The 24307-nt window shown below is 38.2% G+C and overlaps 1 protein-coding gene across 1 annotated transcript in view; it reads right to left on the minus strand.

Moving 5' to 3' along the window:
* RNF182 (ring finger protein 182) overlaps positions 1-24307 on the minus strand; it is a 56028-nt gene that overhangs the window by 14825 nt on the left and 16896 nt on the right. The gene's annotated exons all lie outside the window — the stretch shown is intronic.

Below are 24307 nucleotides of genomic sequence, written 5' to 3' on the forward strand. Positions count from 1 at the left end.
CTGACTACAGCTTTAAGTCTATCCCAGAGAGACCCCCACAGGCCCTCATAACAAAGGGCACCACCATTCTCTCTGGTTTTCAGGTCAAAAACTAAGTCACCTCTGATTCTACGCTGTCTCACTCCTTGTGCCCTACCCATTTCTGCCTCTAAAGTGTCTCCAGTCTTTCAGCTTCACCCTGTCTTTGACCTTGTCCATTACGAAACTGCCTAACTGATCTTCCTGCTTTTAATCTAACCCCACTACAAATTACTTTCTTTGCAACGGTGGAAAGGGAGCTTCTAAAAATATAAATTAATGACATCATTGTTCAATAGTTTTCGATTACATAGAGATTAAAATCCAAACTCCATATGGCGAGGTACTGTACAGTCTGGCCCTGCCATCCTTCTAGGCCCATCTTGAACCACTGTCCATGTCACCTTCCTGTCACAGAGGCCTTTTTTAAGTTCCACAAACAACCCAAACTCTTTCCTGCTTTGGGCTGTTCGCTCGATGTGAAATGTCCTTACTGAGCTCATTTCTTCTCATAGATCTCAATTTCAATACCAAGTCCTCAAGGAGGTTCTCCATAATTACCTTATTTTTTAATATCCCTCTCCATTTATTTTCTATTAAAGCACCTTTTTACTTTCTTCAACAAACTCCCACCAGCACAGTTTAAATAACTTGCTTGTTTGCTCTCAATTTCTACTACTATAATATAAATTATAAGAATACATACAAGAGCCATTAATATGTTGACTGTGGCAGCACAAGCACCTATCATAAGCCAGCCCAGAGTCAATACTCATAATTACCTGCTATATAAATAAATATACTTGACTGTCTCCAACTTCCTCCTATCTCCACTAATCTGCGACAGTATACCACACCCTTCTAAGTGTGTTAAAGTCAGCACTTTGTCTTGAAAAATACTATGCATTTTTAATCTAGCTTTTTAAATTATAAATCTAATATCCATAATTTCCATAAAGAAATAGTGACTCTGATCAGCTAAACCTCCCAGGAAATCTTTAACCATAAAATAAAATCTGTAAAAAGATACGTAACTCATAGCATGTAGAAAGCTCTCAATATATGCTGAACAAATGAATGAATTTGTCTTCATCACTGAAAATCTCCAATTTTTATAAATATTTGTCCATATCAGCTTCAGGTTTAGGCTCATCAAACATATCCATTAATAAAATTCATAGAATATAACTCTTATAGAATCGCTTCTCTGTAAATACCTAGATATCAACCTGAGGAGGTGTATTTTGCACGTAAGGCTTTTAAATTTTTCTCTGAGCCCGGCCGGGCGTGGCTCAGCGGTTGAGCGTCGACATAGGATCCAGGCAATCGGGGTTCGATTCCCGGTCAGGGCACATGCCCGGGTTGTGGGCTCAATCAATGACTCTCTCATCATTGATGTTTCTATCTCTCTCTCTCTCTTTCTCTCTCTCTCTTTCTCTCTCCTTTCCTCTCTCTGAAATCAATAAAGATATATTAAAAATAAATTTTTCTCTGAATGTTCCCTTATATACTAAGCAAAATAGTCACCACTACTGTATCTCAATGCTCACCGCTTTCTCAAAATTATAAATACAGTAAGAGCTAGAAAGATGTCATTTTTTGTAATATTATTCTAAAAAAAAACAACCAAGTTACACACAAAAATATTTTTCCTTTTCATCTCTCCCAGAAGTGTTTTGCTCACCTCCCATAATTCTAAAGAATATATCATCTGTTCTCCCATGTTAATAAAAATGGCTACAAAACCGCCTGAAAGGGAGTATATTTATACTTACAGAAGTCCAACTGTACTCTGATTCAGCAAAATGTTACCAATCCAATTAATGAAATACTTTAATTAATGATGGGCAAAAACACACACATCATTTTCTAAATTCTACCACATTTACTATAGGCCCTAATCCAAACTTACAAGGAGATACAGAAATATAGATTGAATTGTATTGAATTTATTTTCCCTGAATGGCTTTTCTCAATAGGCCTTTCAGACTCAATTTTATTGGGTCACTTTGCAACACAGCCACACAGTGTGGCACTATTGATGGACATACTCAACTGTGATGATTAGGAGAAAGTAAAAAGTTGCAATATATTTTTAATGACATAAAAATGATATCTGTATAAAAAAGCACATTGTCAGGAAAGATGATTTTATATTTATTACATATTAAGGTTAAGCCCGGCTGGTGTTGCTCAGGGGTTGAGCATCAACCCATGAACCAGGAGGTCACGGTTGGGTTCCCAGTCAGGGCACATGCCTAAGTTGAAGGCTTGATCACCAGTGGGGGGCATGCAGGAGGCAGCAGATCAATGACCCTCTCTCTTCACTGATGTTTCTCTCTCTCTCCCTCTCCCTTCCTCTCTCTGAAATTTAAAAAAAAACAACAACATATTTTTTAAAAATGTTTATACATATTAAGGTTAAGTGATTTTGTTGTGTGACAGACACACCAAACACTCCTATCCTCCAAAGGCAAACCCAGAAGAGCACTGCTTCCCTTCTTACCAACCAAAAAATAATGGGTCTGGGAAGCGTCGAAGTTATGAAAGCAATTCCTCCTCATTTTATGGCTGACAAAAAAGCTCAACTGCCAAGAGCCCTGAGGACAGTCAGAATTAGTCTGGAAAATCTGCCTGTGAAGAAGGGAACTTGCAGTGGGACAAGATATATTAAGCAAAGAATGTCACAGAAGAGTCTAAAGCAAAAGACAGGCAGCAGATACTGGGCCAAAGCAGAGACAGGGGGTAGCAGAAGGTAAGAATAGAAAACAACTTTTCAAAGGCTTTAAACCCATCTTCAAAATCTTTTCATTACTCAACTAGCAAACAGGGGTTCAATGAGTGACACAAATATATCTAAAAGGTACCTCAAGAACATGATGTACACTCGTCTCTTAGATTTTATTTTCAGTTGTTAGAAAAAAAGTCAAAGTTTAAACATCTTATACTTGATAATAAATATAGAAACATCACAACTCAGAATTAGAGACAGAGTTCTAAAAGTCACTGGCATATATAAAGGGAATCATGACACTAAATCTGGCAGACTATGAGCTTCCCAAGGAAGTTAGAGAAGCTTGGAGAGAAAGTGAGAAGTGCTGAGGATTTATAAAACAACACTGGGAAGCACTGTCCATGGGCTGGGAAAAGAGAAAAGGAATCAAGAGGTTAAGATAAGAAAAGTCATGCCTAAATCCAAGGAAAGAAGGGGTGACAAGGAGGTGTCAAAAGCACCAAGTAGGTCAAGGATAGAAACACTTAGAGGATAACAGTTATTCTAACAGGTGTGAAGTGGTATCTCATTGTAGCTTTGATTTGCATTTCCCTGATACTTAGTGAAGTTGAACATCTTTTCACATATCTGTTGGCCACTTGTATGTGTTTTTGGGAGAAGTGTCTGTTTAGGTCATCTGCCCATTTTTTAATTGGACTGTTCTGTTTGTTTGGTGTTGAGTTGTATGAATTCTTTATATATTTTTATACTAATCCCTTGTCGGAGTTGTTGTTTGCAAATATCTTGTCCCATTTGGTTGGTTGTTTTTTGTTTTGTTGGTAGTTTCTTTTTCTGTTCAGAAGCTTTTTAGGTTGATATAGTTCCATTCATTTATTTTTGCCTTTACTTCCCTTGCCTTTGGGGTCAAATTCATAAAATCTTCTCTAAGACCAAGGTCCATGAGTTTAGTACCTATGTTTTCTTCTATTATCAACAATACAAGTAGTAACTGCTGGAGAGGTGCAGAGAAAAAGGAATCCTCATTCCTGCTGGTAAGAATGTAAACTGGTACAGCTACCAGGGAAAACAATATGGAAGTTCCTCAAAAAATTAAGAATAGAGTTACCGTATTGTTACCATTGTAATTACCTAGTTATTAATATTAATAATAGGAAAGGAGCAGGAGGAAGGCCAGACATGAGCATGGCATTCTGGGCAGCTTCACCAGGAACCTGCAACTTCACACTCCCCAGGGAACCACCAGTCCATTCTCAGCAGATCACTGGGGGTAGGGGTCCAACAAAGGGGAAGATGAACACATGAGCATTAAAGTCAGGGTGACAGCCCTGGCGAGTTTTGCTCAGTGGTTAGAGCACTGGCCGGTGGACTAAAGGGTCCCAGGTTTGATTCTGGTCAAGGGTACATACCTCAGTTGCAGGATCTATCTTGGCCCTGGTCAGGGCGCGTGTGGAAGGCAACCAATCCATGTGTCTGTCACATTGATGTTTTTCTCTCTCCCTCTCTGTCTCTCCCTTCCACTCTCTCTGAAAAGCAAGGGAAAAATTATCCCCAGGTGAGGATTTAAAAAAATAATATAAAGTCAGGGTGACTTAGGGAAAATACCTGCCTGTCAGTCTAACCTGGAAACAAAGATAACTGGCCAGAGGGGGTGGAGCCACTACAAGGGCGTGAAATCTTAGAAGGTTAAAATCCCCAGACAAAGGAATTCTCACTCTCTAGTTCCTCTAGCTTTGCTCCTGCTTCCTTGCGCACCCCCGAGTTCCATCCATAGCCATGTGGCCCTAGAAGTTGCATGGCCCGTGGCCATGCAGACCCCACACACAATGGACTACAGCGGGGAACACAGGCTAAGCTAGCCTGATGCTGGGCTGGACTGTGCAAATCTGGAGGGAAACTCTGGGCAGTGGCTTTAATCCCAGCTCTGCTGAAGATGAAATAGGACTTCTTCCTTGGCAGGACAGAGGCAAATGGGGCCTTGGAAACTCAGAGGTTTAATTCCATGCAAATAAATGTTACTCGTTCTCCCATGCGAGTCTCAGAAAGTGCCTTTCCTCGAAGTCCACTTTCACGGGCAACTGGTGGGGACACGGAGGACTCCCCACTGATAGCAATATGACCCAGCAACCCCCCTTCTGGGTATCTACCAGAAAATTTTGAAAACATTTATTCGCAAAGATATATGCACCCCTATGTTCACTGCAGCATTATCCACAGTGGCCAAGACCTGGAACAACCGAAGTATCTTTCGATAGATGTTTAGATAAAGATGTGTACCACTACTCAGCCATAAGAAAAAATAAAATACTGCCATTTGCGCCAACATGAATGGACCTTGAGACTATCATGCTGAGAAAAATAAGTCAGTCAGGAAAAGCTAAGAACCATATGATTTCACTCATATGTGGGATATAAAGCAGAAACTCATAGATACAGACAATAGTATGGTGGATACCAGAGGGAAGGGGAAAGGGGGAAGGAGATGGTAAAAGGGGCCAAATATCCGATGACAAAAGAGGATCTGACTTCGGGTGGTGGGCACACAGTGCAATATACAGATCATGTATCATAGAAATGTCCACTTGAAACCCATATAATCTTATTATCCAATGTCATTCCAATAAATTAAAAAAAAAAAAGAAAGAAACACTTAGAGGAGACCACCCACAACTACAAACGTCTAAGGGGAAGGCAGACTACAATGGGTTTCAGGTGAGAGTTTGACCACGTCAGAGAGAAAATACAGACAATGAATTTGAACAGTAAAAATAATAGAAAACAGAAACAAGGAGGGACATTAGAATAGTCAACTGATTTAAGTCAAATATGGATGAAAACTCAGAGAGAGCATTTTGATATGTCCAATAATGTTAAGTTTGAGCTCTTTAAATATGTCCATTTTTTCCCACTTGGCACTAATGAAAAACCAGAGGGTATTAAATCAACTTTCAGGTTGTAGGGTAACAAAATAACATTGCACTATGAACATTTTAATGTCAATTTTGCTTAAAAACAGCAACCTAGTCGTGATAAGAAGAAGTATGTCAACACAGATAAAAAACTATGTAAAATTGTGAGAAAGAACTTAGTTTCTGAATGTGAAGAATGTTAACTGCGTTTCTTACCTAATAAAAACTGTAGCATCGTGGATTTCATTTTTATTTTAATCCTTTTTAAATATGTCTTTATTGATTTCAGAGAGAGGAAGGGAGAGGGAGAGATAGAAACATCAGTGATGAGAGAGTCATTGACCGGCTGCCTCCTGCACGCCCCCGACTGGGGATCGAGCCCACAACCCGGGCATGTGCCCTGACCGGGAATCGAACAGCGATCTCCGGAATCCTAGGCTGATGCTCAACCGCTGAGCCACGCCAGCCGGGCCCCCATCATGGATTTTAGATCTGCAGACAGAGACCCCTGACTTACTTTATAATAACTACAGCGGAGACATTCCACCATGGAGCTAAGAGCGCCTCCGCAGTGCCTCGTGGCCGCAGTGTACCTGCTACAGACACCAGCCACAGTCTCTCCTACGTATCTACATGGCCTATGTCCAGGAAGACTGAAACATCAAATATGTGAAAAGCCCATAATGTCATGATGATACTTTAAAAACAAACTTGTCAACACTGGAAGATGCTAAGAAGCCAGCTCATTCTGAAAATGGATACTAATAAATAAAGGGAAAGACTCCAGCATGTATCCTATCTTTCCTTTACAAAAAGTTCCTTAGAGTTAACCAAATAATTGATAAGGCAAAATTATTCTTTATAGACATATTTCAATTAATAAACAAAGAAAGGGTGATAGAATTGTATTATTTTGCATCCCCTAATAAAATAATGGACGTCGTCAGGAGTTGGCAAATAATGGCCAGCAGGTCAAATCTGACCTGGTAAATAAAGTTTTATAGGAACACAGCCATGCCCACTCATTTACACATTGCCTAAGGCTGCAGCCGCACGACAATGACAGAGACCACATGGCCTGCAAAGCCAAAATATATTCACTATCCGGCCCTCGACAGAAAAAGTTTGTCAACCCTTTGATCTAGACAATAATTATCAATGGTTGCTAACACCATTAAGCAAAAAGCAAATGGGGAAGTTTATAATGCATGGACCAGGCTGACAATATCTGTGCTTACTGGCCAAACATAGGCTCACAAAGAGGGGGACAAGGTATTACGTGTCCCCTCATGCCCTGAAATAAGAAGTACATACAACACCTCTGGAGTCTTCTTGCTAAAAAATGGAAAATCTGATCACAGCCCTGGCTCTAATTACCGGTTTCCAGGAAATATAGGAGACAGAAAAACAAATTAAACTACACCATGGGGACACAATTGGTAAAAATTCGCACTGGGAAATTCTTCAGGCAAAGAATCTGTTTTCTTCAATAAATAAATTGCAAGGGGAAAAAAAAAAGATGTGAAACTAGATTTAAAGAGGCCTAAGAGATTTAGCAACTAAATGTATGTGTAGTTCTTATTTGGATTCTGATTCAGGCACATCAACTAGACAAAAAATTTACAAGACAATCAGGGAAACTTTAATACTGAGCAGATAGTTGATGACAGTGAGGAATTACTGTGCTGTTTTACTGGTGTGCTAGTAGTGTTGTGGTTATATTTTTTAAAGGCAAGTCTCTTTATTGTTTTACAGACACACACTGATGTATTCACAGATGAAATAATGCAACATCTGGGCTTTGTTTAAAATAATCCAACGGGGAGGTGAGTAGACAAATGAAGCAAGATTAGACATATGCTGATCATTGTCAAGGCTGAATAACTAATAAAAAGGGATTCATCCTACCATTTTCTCTACTTCTGAATATATTGAAAGTTTTTCCATAATAAAAACATAAAACTAAAAAGCATTAGCAAAGCTTTCCGTCTCTACTTTCCAACAGTTGTGTTCATAGATGTTTTGTTTCTCCCCCTGTCCATCTGCCATGTATCTCTGTTCATTAACCAAATATTTACTGAACAATTGCTAGGTGCTGGCAATAACCTTACCTTCAAGGAACGTGCAATCTAGAGGTAGAGCTCAGTAAGTAACTCAGCTATCACAGTACTTGACAGCAAATGCTGCAGAGAGGGGTGCAAAGGGAATGCAGAGAAGGGGGTCCTCATTCCCACCCCTTAATATATTTTTGTAGTATATTAATCTATCCTGATTTTTTACTTTTTCTCTCCTAAGCAACAGACCTCCTTTCTCTAAGTGGTTCTGACTTACCCCATTTTATAACCCAGAGGCTTCCTATTGCCTGTTCCATGACTCAGTGTAAGTGAGACATCACATTCTGCCTCTACTCTTCTCCTCACAGGCCCTTTACTTCTGTCACCTACTCCGACACCTCAATCTACTCAACTCAATAGCAGAAAATTAATAATCCCACTAAAAATGGGCTAAGGACTTGACTAGACATTTCGTCAAAGAAAACATACAGATGACCAACAGGTATATGAAAAAATGTTCAGCGTTACCAAGGAAATGTAAATCAAAACCACAATGAGATATCACTTCACATCTGTCAGGATGGCTGTTATCAAAAACATCAGAACATTATCGAGTTTGGGCAAGGATGTGGAGAAGCTGGAACCCGTGCACACTGCTGGTGGGAATGCAAAATCGTGCAGCATCATGGAAAACATTATGGAGGTTCCTCAGAGAATTAAGAACAGAATTACCATATGATCCAACAATCCCACTTCTGGGTATTTTTTATCCAAAAGAACTGAAATCAAGATCTTGACGTGATATTAGCACTCCTGTGTTCACTGCAGCACTATTCACAATAGCCAAGATGTGGAAACTACCTAAGTGTCCTTCAAAGGATGGATAAAGCAAATATGGTGTGTATATATATATATATATATATATATATATATATGCACCGAGGAACATTATTCAGCCATAAAAAGGAAATCCTGTCATTCTCGACAACAGGGATAAGTGTTGAAGATATGAGGCTAAGTGAAATAAGCCAGTCACAGAAAGATACATACTGCATGATTCCACTTATATGAAGTATCTAAAGTAGCCAAATTCATCAAATCGGAATGGAATAGTGGTTTCCAGGGGGAGGCTGAAGGCGAAAAGAGAAGTTACTAAATGGACAGGCATAAAGTTTCAGCTAAGCAGGATGAGTCAGTTCTGGAGATGTGCTTCGTAACACTGAGCCTGCATACAGTCAACACCACGGTATTATGCACATAAAACGGCTAAGGGGGTAAATCTCATATTAAGTGTTCTTACCACAACTTTTTAATGACTTATTACTAAAAAAAAGTAGAGGAAAACTGTCGACATGACATTCAGGCATAGCAATAACAGAGAAAACGGCCAAGGGAACAAAACCCAACTTACCATTTGACACTCAAAACAGCACGAGTGCATCGGTTTTGACATAAGGAAGAGAAGTGGTATCCTTCAATCTTTGAAATTTTTAAAACACTGTCGTGGTCACATTTAATAAAAAACTGTAAAGGTTTGCTGATTTTTTTAGATCTGTGTTGGCTGTTTTGTCGTTGTCATGTCGCTGTTACCTTATTTTTGCCTAAACTACAGTGTGGATGTAACTCAAGAGAGATTTGGCAGATTCAGAGTGTCTGACTACAGGGAGTTCTGCTAAGTCACCTGATGGGGCTACGGGGACACTGCTGAGTCACTGTCATAGCCACCTACGGGCAATTTCACCTTCTAAGGTTATTTTCTAAAAATACGCAATGGTGACACTGGGGCAGTTTGGCATTTGATATATATACTGTGATAACAACATCTGAGGGTAAGTCCCCAAACTGGGCCACAGTCATTTCTGGTTAAATAAATCCCGGCTTTCTCTGATGAGCAGGCTCTGGGATCCTGAGTAAATCACTTGGGGAAATCACTTACCCTTTCTGGGTCATGGCTTTTTCATGTGAGAAATTAAGATTCCAGACTTGATGGCTAAAGACCTTCCTGTCCCAACATTACAGGGGCTTATGATTAGGAGCAGGCTTTCCATATGCACAGGGATGTTAGCAGGAATTCAAATGCCAAATGAGAGCATTACATCTTGACAAAGCAAAGTAACACTTTACTTTCTCACTACTCAGTGTTGATAAAACCTTGTCAAATTTTCTTCTTAGGATCTGGCACACAGCAAGTAACTGTTAATAGTGTAAATTATTTCTAAGAAGAGAAAATTGCTATATAACAAGATTAACATGAATTACTGATCATCAGAAGATGGCACTATGAAGTCAAAAATAATCTGGGTTTAAATCCCAACTCTACCAATCACTAACCATACAACCTTGGTCATGCTATTTAAGATATCTGAGCCTCTCCCCCCCTTCCTCTCTCTCTCTCTTTCTCTCTCTCCCCTTCCCTCCCTCCCTTCCTCTTCCCTTCCCTCTCTCCCTCTCAAATCAATAAAAACATATCCTCTGATGAAGATTAAAAAGTAATTACATAATTAAATGCCTGAGCCTCTGTCTCTTGATTTAATATGGAGATAGTACTGACCTCACAGGGTTGTCAGAAGAACTAAGTAAAAATAACAGATAAATCAACACACAAGTGCTGGCGAGGGTGTGGAGAAAGGGGAGCCCTAGTGCACTGCTGTGGGCATGCAGACGGGTGCAGCCACTGGGGGAAACAGTCTGGAGCTTCCTCAAAAAATTAAAAATGAAACTGCCTTTTGACCCAGTGATCCCACTTCTAGGAATATATCCTAAGAAACCAGAAACACTAATCAGAAAGAACTTATGCACCCCTATGTTCATAGCAGGGCAATTCACAATAGCTAAGATCTGGAAACAGCCCAAGTGCCCATCAGTAGCTGAGTGGATAAAAAGCTGTGGGACATTCACACCATGGAATACTACGCAGCGGTAAAGAAGAAGGATCTCTTACCCTGTGAGACAGCATGGAGGGACCTGGAGAGTATCATAATAAGCGAAATAAGCCAGGCAGAAAAAGACATGATCTCATTTATATGTGGAATCTAATGAACAAAATAAAATGGCGAACAAAATAGGATCAAAGACATGGAACAGACTGACAGATCTCAATGGAGACAGGCTGGGGGGTGAAAGAGATTAACCAAAGAATGTATGTGCATATATGCACAACCCATGGACACAGACAATAGTGTGGAGAAGGCCTGGGGTGGGGTGGGCGCTGGGTGGAGGGGAGCAAAGGTAGGGAAATGGGGGACATCTTGAATAGTGTCAACAATTTTTTTATAAAGACTTTTCTTCACAAAAGACAGGAACCTCAGAACTCTGGATAGAGTGGAGATAGGATGAAAATACATAAAAATAAATTTGTGAAATTAATTTTTAAAAAGATAATGTGCCTGATTAAACAAATATTAATTCCTTCTCCCCTAGCCAGTTCCTGGAGATTAAAATCTCCTAGGTATCCCTGACAGTCACCCCATTTCTGGTTTCATCCTGGATTTCCACTCGTGAAACACCCTTGCTTGCCCTGTGTTACTGACAAAGGCTTTCTCCGTCAGCAAGCTTTAGTCAGGCTCCTCTGAGCCCTCCACTCCACTAGGCCTCGACCTTGGCCTATAAGAACTGCAACTTCCAGCACAATGGGTTCCATCTACCTCCCTCGCAAAGAGACTTAAGCAAACACTAGATAGTTTCTATCAGCTCAAGGCCACATTCCTAGAAAGATGGCCCAGTTCCCTAAAATGCATGCCTGAGAAAGCTCAGTGCTGGCAAAAGAATTTACTGTTTCTTTCAGCCAAACCCTGACTACAGGCCACTGGCCTTACTTTTTCTTAGAGAAAGCTTGCAATTATAAATCCTTTCTCTGCTCCTTTAAGATGTAACTCTTCTACAAACCAGAAATGTCTCCTCAAGGGCCTAGGAATTACCTCTTTGAAATGCAAATATACAGGGAGACAGCTCTCCCATCTCCCAGTTCACAGCGGAGGCTCAATGTTGCTAAAATGGTAATTCTTCCCAAACAGAACTATAGATTCAACACAATCACTATCAAAATCCCAGGAGGAGTTTTTTCATTTTGGTTTGGTTTGGTTTGGTTTGGTGGTGTGTGTTTTTTGGCACAAATTGGCAAAATTATCTTAAAATTTATATGGGGATGTGTAGAATTTAGAATGACCAAAGCGATTTTGTAAAACAAAAGCAAAAATGGAAGATTTACACTATTTGATTTCAAGATTTAATGTAAGGCTGAAGCATGATATAAGGTAAGGATGAATGGATAGATGGATAGCTAGATGATATACAGATAGATGATGATAGATGATAGATAGATGATAGATAGATAGATAGATAGATAGATAGATAGATAGATAGATGATAGATGATTAGATAGATAGATAGATAGATAGATAGATAGATAGATAGATAGATAGATAGACAGACAGACAGGTTGTAGGTAGTGGGAATGGCACTGGGTGTTAGTCTGGTGTGGTCAGGCTGGACCTGGGTTCAGCAACCCCAGTACTTGGGTTCTGACTAGGAAAGAATTCAGAGCCAGGACCCAAACTCTAAGGGAACATGTATTTATAAAATCACAGAGATGGAAGAAGCAATTCCTAGAGAAATGGGCTTGGGAAAGAAGTTATAGAGGCAAAGGAACGGCCCTTGGAGCTTGGGAGTGAGGAAGCTAAGGGTAACGTTAACACTAACCAGCCTGGGGGTCGGGGGTGGAAGGGAAGGCTCGGGTGTGCTCCCAGGAGGGAGAACACTGGGTCCTCCATCCTAACAGTTTTAAGTGTGGAGATCTTAGGGGAGGCTTAGGGAAAGATCTCATTATAATATTCAGCAGCTTTCCAGGTGTGTCCTTTCAGGGTTGTGGTCTCCAGTGATGGATTGGTTGGCACAGGGGAAGGGGAGGGGGGGAAACCATTCAATGCAGCTGGTTCTAAGGTCAGCTGTGGCTGGTTTTATTGCTTTTCTGGGCCTGGAGTTGAAATACAACTGAGGCCTAGATGTTATCTCTAGGGAGGAAAGGTCAGGGGTGCAAACCACATGACCAGCTATATGCTAGGAGAGGAAAGGCCACCCTGTGGGTGAGGTTCCATCCTACAACTGTCCTTTGCTAGGCATCCAGGGCTTTCTATCCTGGTGACCTTCTATACCTGGCCACCGTTCTTGCTCTGCTCATGTCTGTCTAACTGCCTATCACAGACAGACAGACAGGAAGATCAAACAGATTTGAAAGTCCAGAAATAAAGCTTTACATTTATTGTCATTTGATTCTTGACATAGATGCTAATTCAGTGAGGATATCATAGTTTTTTCAGCAAATGGTGCTGGTAAGTGACTAGAAACCCATATGCAAATAAATAAACAGAAAGGTAAATAAACAAATAGACCTTTACATCAAACCATATGCAAAAATTAATTCAAAATTGATCACAGACCTAAATGTAATAGTGAAAAGTATAAGCCTTCTAGAAGAAAATCACTATTTTCATGAAAATATAAGAAACCTCAGATTAGACAAGTTCTTAGGAACAACAACAAAAGCATGCCATAGAAGACAATGTTAACAGGTTGGACTTCATCAAAATTAAAATCTTCCGTACTTCAAAAGAAGACACTATTAAAAAATGAAAACACTAGTCACAGATTTGGGGAAAATATTTGTATATCATACATCTGATAAGGAGTCTGTATCTAGAATATATAAAATACTCTTACAAATCAATAGGAAGACAACCCAATTTAAGAATGGGCAAGAGAACCAATCAGACATTTCACCAAGCAAAACATACAAGTGGCCAATAAGCATATTAAAAGGTGTTCAACTTTATTAAACATGAGGAAAATGCAAATTAATAACAAATTAACCTCTACACACCCACTAGAATGGCTGTAATCAGTAACTGTTGACTAAGGTACGAAGAAACTGAAACCTCCATACATTGCTGTTGGGAATGTAAAATGTTACAGCCACTGTAGAAAGTAGTTTGGTAGTTTCTTAAAATATTAAACACACATCCACCACATGACCCAGAAGTTCTACACCACTTCTCCTACATAACAAAAATGAAAATGTATGTGTGCATTAAGACTTGCAGGAACCGTCACGGCAGCATTATTCCTACTAGCCAATAACTGGAAACAACCCAATTTCCATTAACTGGTTAATAAACAGACTACACCAGATCCATATAACATAAAAGTTTCAGCAATAAAATCCTTTTGCACAAAATACCAATGCCTGCTACAATAGTGACAAGCCTTGTAAACTTCAAAAAACATTATGCTGGGCCTGGCTGGGTAGTTCAGTTGGTTGGAGCGTTGTCCCGATGCGCCAAGGATGAGGGTCCAATCTCCAGGTGGGGCACATATAAGAAGCATAAATAAATGGAACAAGTCAATATTTCTTTCTCTCTCTCTCTAAAAAAGCAATTAATAAAAAATTAAAAAAAAATTTTTTTAAACATTATGCTGGATGAAAGGAGCCAGATAATAAGACTATATGTTGTACAGTTCAATTTATATTAAATGAGTAAAAAGGTAAATTTATGGAATCAGTGGTTGTCTGGGGTTAGGGATGGGGGCAGAGATTCCAAATAGGTTCAAGAGAATTTTGGGGGTAGATAAATGTTCTAAAACTGGACTGTAGTAATGGTTACGGAACTCTATAAATTTAACTAACATCATTGAATTGTATACTTACTATGGGTGAGTCTTATGTCAGTTGTACCTCAATGAAGCTGTAACAAAATAAAAACTCAATAGGTGCTTTTAAAAGCAGATTAAACACTAAGAAGAGAGTATTAGGCACCGAAGAATGATCATTAAAAAATTTCCAAACTAAAGCAAAAAAGAAAAATACAATGGACAGCGCAGTTTACAATAGCCAAGATCTGGAAACAGCTCAAGTGCCCATCAGTAGGTGAGTGCATAAAAAAGCTGTGGGACATTTATACCATGGAATACTATGCAGCTATAAAAAAAAAGAAGGATCTCTTACCCTTTGGGACAGCATGGAGGGACCTGGAGAAAATTATGCTAAGCGAAATAAGCCAGGCAGAGAACAACAAGTATCACATGATCTTACTCATATGTGGTATCTAATAAACAAAATAAACTGATGAATAAAACAGATCCAGAGACACAGAAGCATGGAACAGACTGAGGAATCTTAGAGGGAAGGGGGGTGCAGGAAGAAATTAACCAAAGAACTTATATGCTTACATGCATAACCCAAGGACACACACAATAATGTGGTGAAGGCCTGGGGCTGGGGGTGGGAGTGGAGTGAAGGGGGTCAATGGTGGGGTGGGGAAGGGGACATGTGTAATACTTTCAACAATAAAGATAATTTTTTTTAAAAAAGACAATGGAAAATATAGAAAATAGTCAAATAGGACATAGTGAAAAAGTCTAACAAACATATAAAATTGTACTTTCAGGAGAAGAGACTAAACCAGAAGTAAAATCTGAAGCAATAATTGCCAAGAATATTTTAAAACTGATTCAAGAATCTCTATGATCCTCAAGCAGGATAAGCTGTAAGAAAAATATACCTAGGCACATAATAACAGAACTCCTCAATATCAAAGAAAAAGAAAAAAATGCTAAAGCAGAGAAAAACAGCACATCATCTTCAAAGGACCAACAATGAGAATAACAGCTATTTTTTAAATAAAAATAAATTACACAGAGGATGATGAAATTACATCTTTAAAGCACTGAAAGACACTGACAACTTAGAATTCTACAAAATACACTTCAAGAATTAAGGAAAAAAAACAGCCCTGGCCAGTATGGCTCAGTGGTTAGAGTGTCGGCCTGTGCACCAAAGGGTCTCGGGTTCAATCCCTAGCCAAGGGCACATGCCTGGGTTGCAGGTCTGATCCCCAGCCCCAGTTGGGGTGTGTGCAGGAGGCAACCAATTGATGTGTCTCTCTCACATCAATGTTTCTCTCTCACTCCCCCTCCCTCACTCCCACTCTATCTAAAAGAAATGGAAAAATATCTTCGGGTGAGGGTTAACAAAAACAAAAACAAACCAAAAAAGCAATTAAAGAAAAATAAAGAAAATTTCAAACAAATAAAAATACAGCCCAGCCAGTGTGGCTAAGTGGTTGAATATCAACCTATAATCCAGGAGATCATGGTTCAATTCCCGGTCAGGGCACATGCCCGAGTTTCCAGCTCAGTCCCCAGTGGGGGGCGTGCAGGAGGCAGCCGATCAATGATCAATGACTCTCTCTCATCACTGATGTTTCTACCTCTCTCTCCCTCTCCCTTCCTCTCTCTGAAAGCAATTTTTTTTAAAAACACATTTTTTAAAAAAATACAAAGAAATACTAAAGGGAGTTCTTCTAGCACAAGAAAAATAACCCCAGAAGCAAATACAGACTTACATGAAGGAATGAAGAGAAATGGTAAATACAGATAAATACTAACTGCATAAAATAGCAATAATAATATATCATGTGGTCTATTTATATGTGAAATTAAAATAAATGACAGCAACAGTACAAAAGGAAGCCAGGGCTTTTACAGAGTTAAAGTATTCTCAGAATCATGCAGTGAGGGAAGTGGCTGAAGTACTCATTTAGAGTAAATTCATAAGTGAAGGATGGATGTTGTAGGAAAATGGTTAAAAGAATAGCAGGAGATATAATTAACAAGCCAACAGACAAGAAAATTGAGTGTTAAGTACTTTATTCATCAAAAAGAAAAAGGCAAGAAAAGGAGAAGTTGGAACAAAAAACAGGTGGGCTAATTAGAAATAAATAGTAGTTTTAAACTTATACCCAAGTATGTTGTCAATTACTTTAACTGTATATGGACTATGAGATGCTCCAAAGATTGTCAGGTGATATAAAGAAGCAAAACTCAACTATATGCTGCTAATAAAAGAAAACTCAAAAATAAAAGTCCTAAACATTAGAGTACAGAAAAAGATACACCATGCAAACACAAACTAAAAGAAAGCTGGTATTACTAATATCAGCTGATATTAGTATTGGTAATACCAATATCAAGTCAAGAACCACTACTAGATTTGAAGAGAGGCATTTAATTATAACAAAAAGGAATGATACAAGAAGATACAATTATAAATTTGTATATATCTAATAACATTTCCTCAAAGCATATTTGAAAGAAACTGATAGAATTAAAAAGAGATATAAAAATTTGTTATCACAGTGAGAGATTGAGTTTACCTTTCTCAGTAACTGACAAAGTAAGTAGACAAAAATAATCGATAGATAGGAAATCTGATTGATACAACCAATAAATTTTATCCAATCTATATGTATGGAACACTGCACCAATAACTACAGAATATACTGTAGACTCTTATCAAGTGTACATGTATCATTTACCCAAAGTGACCATAGTCAGGCCATAAAACAAGTCTCAAAAATATCAAAAGACTAAAATCTTAACATGTTATTTGATAATAATAGGATTAAGCTAGAGATCAATTTTAAAAATCATTAGAATATCCCAAATAATTGGAAATTAAGCATTAACCTAATAGGTCAATGAAAAAAGTACAAGGGCCATTTTAAAATACTTTGAGCAGAAAAATTAAGCTATGACACCAAAACTTGTAGGATGCTATTAAAACCATGGCTTAATAGGAAATGCAAAACTTTGTTTGTATATATTAGAAAAACAGAATGAAAATCAATAATGTAAGTAACGTTCTCGCAAAGTTAGAAAAAGAACAGCTAATTGAAGCCAAAAATATTAGGAAAGGGGAAAAAACAAGAACAGAAATTAATGAATTAGAAAATACGCATACAATAGCAAAAAACCCCAACAAAGTCAAAATAGTCTCATTGAAAGAACAAACTTAATAAACGATACACAAGACCAATAAAAATAAAAATAAAAAAACACAAATTGTCAACGTCAGGAATGAAAAAGGGGACACTATTCAGATCCCACAGACTTTAAAAAGGAGAGGGCTGTATTATCAACTTTCGCTTGTAAATTTGAAAATTTATATTAAGTAGCCAAATTCCTTGAAAAACACAATCTAATAAAACTGACACAAGAAGAAATGAAAAATCTGGGTAGGTCTATACTTAATATAATTGTATTCATAACTAAAAACTTTCCTACAAAGAAAATCCAGCATCAGGTGGCTTCACTGATCGCTTCTCGGCCTTTTGGCTAAGATCAGGCGTGGTTACCAGATGGCTTCAATAATAAGTTTTTTATCAAACATTTAAGAAAGAACTAATACCAATCTCTTCCAGAGAGTTGGACCAAAAGGGAACACTTCTCAAGTGATTTTATACAGCCTGCATATCCTTGATACCTAAACAAGACAAGTTCATTACACCCACATGCACAAAAGAAAATTATAAGCTACTCTCTTCTCCCTTAAACATAGACACAAAATTCTTAAACAAAATATTAGCAAACTGAACCCAACAAAACACAAAAATCACAGCACATCTCTTGCGTTTACGATAGGGATATAAAATTGTTTTAACATTTTTGAAAATGTGTTTACCACATTGATAAAATAAAGGAGAAACAAATCATATGATAATTCCAATCGATGCAGAAAAGCATTTGCTAAAACTTGATGCATGGTCATGATTTAAATGACTATCAAATTATAAATAAGAGAATTTTCTTAATCTGAAAAAAAGCTTCAACTACACTCCTAAGTAAATGCCATACTTTAAAAATTGAACGCTTTCTCCCTGAAATTGGGAATGAGAATGAGACAAACACATTATCATCACTAGTATTCAAGATTATAACCGAGGTCCTAGCTAGTGCAATAAGGCAGTAAAAAAAAAAAAAAAAAAAGTATAAGAACTGGACAAGAAAATATTAAACTATTTATCATAGAAAATGATTATGAACATAGAAGATCCAAATGATTCTACAGGTAAGCTATTAAGACTAAGAAGTAAATGTACCAAAACCCTTGCAAACAAGGTCAATATACCAAAATTCATTGCATTTATACATATAAAGCAAGAAAACATTAGAAGGTGAAACTTTAAAAGATGTAATCTGCAGTAACAACAAAAAGAATCAACCTAATAAGAGATGTGCAAGGAAGATACAGAGAGAACTTGAAAACATTACTTAGAGAAATTAAAGAGAGCCTAATAAGAGAGCTATACTGTGTTCATTGATTAGAAGACCCAATATTATAAAACAGTCAACTCTCTCAAATTGATCTATAGATTCAACTCAGTTCCAACCAAAATCTCAGCCAGTCTTTTTGTGTGTGTTTGGAAATCAATAGAGTGATTCTAGAATTTATAAGTAAATGCTAAACACCTAGAAAAGGCAAGAAAAAAAAAAATCAAGAAGAAAAACAAAATCGAAAGGCTTATAGTATACCTCATGTCAGTACAAAATAATTTAAGGCATTTTATTAGACAAACAACCCAATAGGAAAAGAATATACAGTCCAGCAATAGACTTGATTACTTGAATAATGAAGAAGGTGCCATTTCAACCAGAGGAGAAAAGATCATCTTTACAATAAATAATACTGGGTGAACAGGATATTTACATAGATAAAAATCACCTTCACCCCCTACCTCACACCATACACAAAACTCAGTTCCAAGAGGGTTATGGATCTAAATGTAAAGCTAAAATATTAAGACTTCTTGTTAGCACAGGAGAACACCTTCATGACACTGAGGCAAGCAAAAATTTCTTAAACAAGACAAAAAGCACTAACCTAAAGGAGAGATTTATAAATTGAAATTCATTCAAATTAAAATTTTCTGTTCATCTAAGAAACATTACAAGATTAAAAAGCCGGCCACAGTGCAAGAGGAGACGTTTGCAATACATTTATCTAACAAAGGACACGTATCTGGAAAATAGAAAGAACTCCATAAAAATCAACAAGAAAAAAAGGCAATCCTTTTTGTAATGGGCAAAAAACTTGAACCAGCATCTCACAGAAGCAGCTATTCAAGTGGCCAATAAAACATATAAAAAGTGCTCAACAGCACTTATTAGGAAAATATAAATAAGAACCACAATAAGATATCACTTTTCATCCACCACAACTGCCATCCCAAGTGTGAGCAAGAATGGGAAGCAGCCAGGGCTTTCACACGCTGACGCTGGGAATGTAAACTGCGCAGCCACTTTGGGCAACTAGGTGGCTGTATCAAAGGTAAATCAGAGCCCTAGCTGCGCAGCTCAGTTGGTTAGGACGTCATCCAGATACGCCAAGGTTTCAGGTTCGATCTCCGGCCGGGGCGCATACAAGGATCAACCAATGAACGCATAAATGAGTGGAACAACAAATCAATGCGCCCGCCCCTAGTAAATAATAAAGGAAAATCATACACGTAACCTACAACCCATTCCATTCCGAGGTCTACTCTCAACAGAAATGCCCACATACACATGTATAAGAATGTTCTTGGCAGCACTGTTTGTAACAGAGGAAAACTGGAAATGACTCAAATGTCTATGAACTATAAGTGAATAAAAAAATGTAGTATATACAACAATGAAATATCAAAATGTGGAAGGGAGAAAAAGCAGACTATTATTACATCCAGCAGCCTGGATAAATATCACAAAGGAATAATTAGTGACCCAAACAAGTACATGATTATATGATTTCACTTGTTTAAAGTTTTAAAATTGGCAAAACTAATCAATCATGATATATTCAGACTAGTGGTCACTCTTTGAGCACAGGTTTTGACTGAAAGAAAGCAACCGAAGAATTCTAGGGTGATAACAATATTTTATTTTTGATGTAGGTAGTAGTTACACAGGTGGCTTACTTTGTGGAAATGCATAAGCTATAACCTTATGACTTTTCTGTATGTGTGTTAACCTTCAATAACAAAGTTTACTTTAAAAAAATAATGCTTCTTTATGTCTATACATGACACGTACAACACAAAACAGGTAAAAGAATGTTGTGTGTTTTTAAGTCTACACAAAACACCCAGAGAGATGTTCTAGAACTCAAATCTGATCATTTACTCCTCTGCTGAAAATATTTTAGTATCTTCCTCATCTGGCCTCTGCCTTCCTCACCAGCCACATCTCTTGGCACTCCCTCTTCCTCCCCCACCTCACTCCATCCCCTCCCCAAGTCTACCTATTCTCCAAAAGAAGCCACTGTTACCTCTAGAATAGATTCTAGGCTTTTACTACGCAAAGTTCCCTCTTCCTAGATCTTTTACTTACTCTCAACACTCTAACCTAACCCACACTTGTCCCCTTGCCTGTGACATCCCTCATTCAGTTAAGATATTAATTACTCCCAAATCTGGTCTGGATGCCTCTCCTATGTCCTCCACAGGCACCATCATATGGCCTCATGTCACACTCTAGTGATATGACCAATCACTATACGGTTGCACACAGTGGGTATTCAATAAATACTTACTGAATAAATAAGTAATAAAGAAAGCAAAATCCTTAAATGCATTTAACTAAAAAAAAAAAAATGTCCACCCTGGCCAGTGTGGCTCAGTTGTCCCATGCACCAAAAGGTTGCTAGTTCGATTCATGGTCAGGGCACATGCCTGGGTTGCAGGCTGATCCCTGGTTAAGGTCCTGCAGAAGGCTGCCCGATTGTTATTTATTGCTCTCACATCAACATTGCGCATGCTCTCTCTCACCCTCTCCTCTCCCCTCTCTCTCTAAAAATCAACAGAAATATATTTTTTAATATCCTCCTTTCTACAATGCAAGATTTTTACATAGGCTAAATTTTTTTTTTTTAAGCTGACTTTCTCTGGCAGAAAAATCTATCATTTAGAGACCAATCAACCAGGACCTAGAGCTTAATAATCAAGCCATTTAAATTTATTGTGGACCAAAGAATAACTGAATCTCAATCTAGATATAATTCTGAGTTCTAAAATGCTTTAAGCTCCTCCTAATTATGTGTCCCAGTTTTGGAGTAAAACTGTTTAAAGGTTTCAAACTCTTCCATCATTGTCTATAAAGACAGGGAATGGGAAAACATTAACTTTGTTATGTGGCTAGTTCCATACCAAAACTGTACAAATCAGTATCATGGTCCATTTCAAATACCCCATTATAGTAAGTGAGGTCTATCTTAAAAGAATCACAGATGTCTTATTTTTAAAAATTAAATGTTTAGCCAGGCTGGGCGTGGCTCGGCTGTTGAGCATCCACTTAGGATCCAGATTGCGGTTCGGTTCCCGGTCAGGGCACATGCCCGGGTTGCAGGGTCGATCCCCAGTCGGGGGCATGCAGGAGGCAGCCGATCAATGACTCTCTCATCATTGATGTTTCTATCTCTCTCCCTCTCCCTTCCTCTCTCTGAAATCAATGTTTTAAAACATCTTTTATATATATATTCAGTGTGAGATACACGAGTAACTTTTCTACTCATACATTACCGTGATTAAAAGGCCATAACAAACCTCAACAGTTTCAGTGACATCATATGGTTATAACTAACATGCTATCCTTTTTTGACTACCAAATGTTCTCACAGGTTTCTCTGTGAAAAATGCCTTCCACTTATTAATATGTGGCTTGTAGCAGTTCCACTGTCAGAATAACCATTAAGAACTTGAAAATCTAATCTGAGTAAGTGAATGAGGACCTTGATACTATGACTTTATAATGTATTCCTGCTAGCTATAATAATTTCTTTGGCCATGATACATACATCTATCTTTTACATGTGATAAAAGGAAACACTGAATTGATAGTTATATCAACATAAAGGGACTACATTTTATTCATTGTTTTTCAAAATCCTACCTGGTCACTCAAGTAGCAGGTAACTGAGTGTCCATATGGTGCCAGGCTCTGGACTAAGCACTGGAAATACAACTTTAAGCAAAAAAGACATTGTCTCTGCCCTCAGGGAGCTTATACTCCAGTGAGCACAGTATCAATCAAATAATCCCATAAGTAAAGGCAAAATTACAATTGTAGTAAGAACGCTGTCTCTTACCTGGACTACTGCAATAGGCTCCTAACAGTTCTCCTTGCTACCACTCTTGCTCCCTCACGATCCAATCTCTACATGGAAGAATATTTCTAAAATGTAAACCAAATTATCCCCATTTCCCCCAACCCCCACCTCTGCAAAAGCCCTCCAATGGTTTCCCATTGCACACAGAATAAAATCCAAGCCCTTACCCTGAATTGCAAAGCCTTGAGCAATCTGGCCATTTCTTCCCTAACCCCGTCTCTTATCACTCTCCTGCCTTTTCTCTGTCTCAGGGCCTTTGCACTTATTCCTTCTGTCTGAAATGCTCTGCTCCTGATCAAGGGTTCCCCTTGTCACTCAGATATCAGCTTAAATGTTCCCTTCCTTCCTAGTCTAGGGAAGCATCCAGAATTTGCCACAGTTTAATTATTCGCATGTTATTTGTCTCTGCTAGTTTTCTCATTTATTTGGATTTTGTGTGTGCGTGTGTGCATGTGTGTGTGCATGAGCACAAGTATCTCCTCACTAGAATGCAAGCACCACAGAACTCTGCCTGGCCTAGTGTAGCCACTCAATATTTGTTGAATGAATAGTGGTATTTGGCCTGGTTAGGAGTGTAAGGGAAGATTTCCCTAAGGAAGTTAACAACTAAGCTGAAATCTGAAAAGCAAGCATGAGTTACTGAGCGAGGAGAGAAGGGAAGAACATCTCCCCACACAGAAGGAACTGCCAGTTCAAAGGCCCAGGGGAAGGAGGAAGCCCTGCAGAAATGAGGGATGAAAAGAAGACCCATGAGATGAGTTCCGAATACAAAAAAAAGTGTAGCCCAGAAAGATGTTAGGAGGGATCTGCTAGCTCTCTGAAGGATACAAAGGCAACTATTATTCAACACAATTAATACACTTGCCACGTTTGAGCAAAACAAGAGGTGTACGCTTTAAAAATCACTACAGAACTATTTCATAATAAAACCGAAGCAGGCATAAATAACACAATAAAATGCATTTAATTAGTAATACTTTTAGAAAAGGATCTACTACAACATATTTAACCTAAACCCCACAATTTAATCACGTCTATTCTTATTTTTATGGCCTGATTTCAACAGATTATTCCATCTTTAAAAAAAAGCACCTGCTACATGGAAAATGTTTTCTAAAACATATCAATTAATGAAAATTTATTTGTAGATTTGGTCTAATAACAAACCCTGATTCTACTCATTGAGATACTGTTGATGCTATACTAAGTATGTCTGACATTTTAATGCATCATACTTAATTTTCTTTAAAATAGACTCACAATGCAGTTTTTAAGTTATATAGGATTCTGCATTTGAAGAGAGGTGTAAAGAACTCTGTGACTAAAAAATAAACAAAGACCTTGAAAAAAAGAAGGTAAAAGGCCAGAATTGTTTTTTTCCAAGTAATGATTAAAAATGATCTTTCACTATGCCTTCATCTCCTAGGGGGAAAAGCAGCAGTGAGAGGTTATGTGACGGAGGAAAAAGACACCAAACAGCAGAGAGCTGCCATTTATTAAGTGCACTTTATCTATCACATGAGTTGTACACGTTACATCCATCCATCCATCACTTTACTCACAACAACCCTACCAGGCGATGGCATTATTACAGTCCAGTGTCCATCAGCTCCTGGTCTCTATC

This window comes from Miniopterus natalensis, chromosome 9, assembly GCF_054644295.1.
Source record: "Miniopterus natalensis isolate mMinNat1 chromosome 9, mMinNat1.hap1, whole genome shotgun sequence".
In the NCBI taxonomy this organism is placed as follows: domain Eukaryota; kingdom Metazoa; phylum Chordata; class Mammalia; order Chiroptera; family Miniopteridae; genus Miniopterus; species Miniopterus natalensis.